The sequence below is a fragment of the Morone saxatilis genome, unplaced genomic scaffold (genome assembly GCF_004916995.1).
Source record: "Morone saxatilis isolate NCDOM2014 unplaced genomic scaffold, NCSU_SB_2.0 Contig18, whole genome shotgun sequence".
NCBI lineage: Eukaryota > Metazoa > Chordata > Actinopteri > Moronidae > Morone > Morone saxatilis.
This window is the reverse complement of record NW_023339740.1, coordinates 17446264-17446559: the sequence shown is the minus strand read 5'-3', so window position 1 is coordinate 17446559 and position 296 is coordinate 17446264. Positions and strand designations below refer to the sequence as shown.

The window sequence follows — 296 nt, the reverse complement described above, 5'->3', positions numbered from 1 at the left end:
AATTAACTTTGTCATGATATTCTAATTTATTGAGAGGCACCTGTACATGCATACCTGTACATCAGGTGCACCTTCTTTTTCATCAGTGCTTCAATATCAATAATATGGCAATGTTTTACCTGTGTGTTCTGGTATACAGTATTAAATCTTAACTACAGGTGGCTGGTATGAAGTCTAAGGCCAGAGATATACTTGCTTTTAACTGTGCATTTACATGATGACTGCCTCGCATATCCCCAGTGGTCTGTTTGGACTGTTTTGCACTTTTCTCTAATACTGTAACTTTCTTATAATAA

The 296-nt window shown here is 36.1% G+C and overlaps 1 protein-coding gene across 3 annotated transcripts in view; it reads left to right on the top strand.

Annotated features, from left to right (window-relative positions):
* Positions 1-296, top strand: part of utp3 (UTP3 small subunit processome component) — a 4557-nt gene that overhangs the window by 711 nt on the left and 3550 nt on the right. The gene's annotated exons all lie outside the window — the stretch shown is intronic.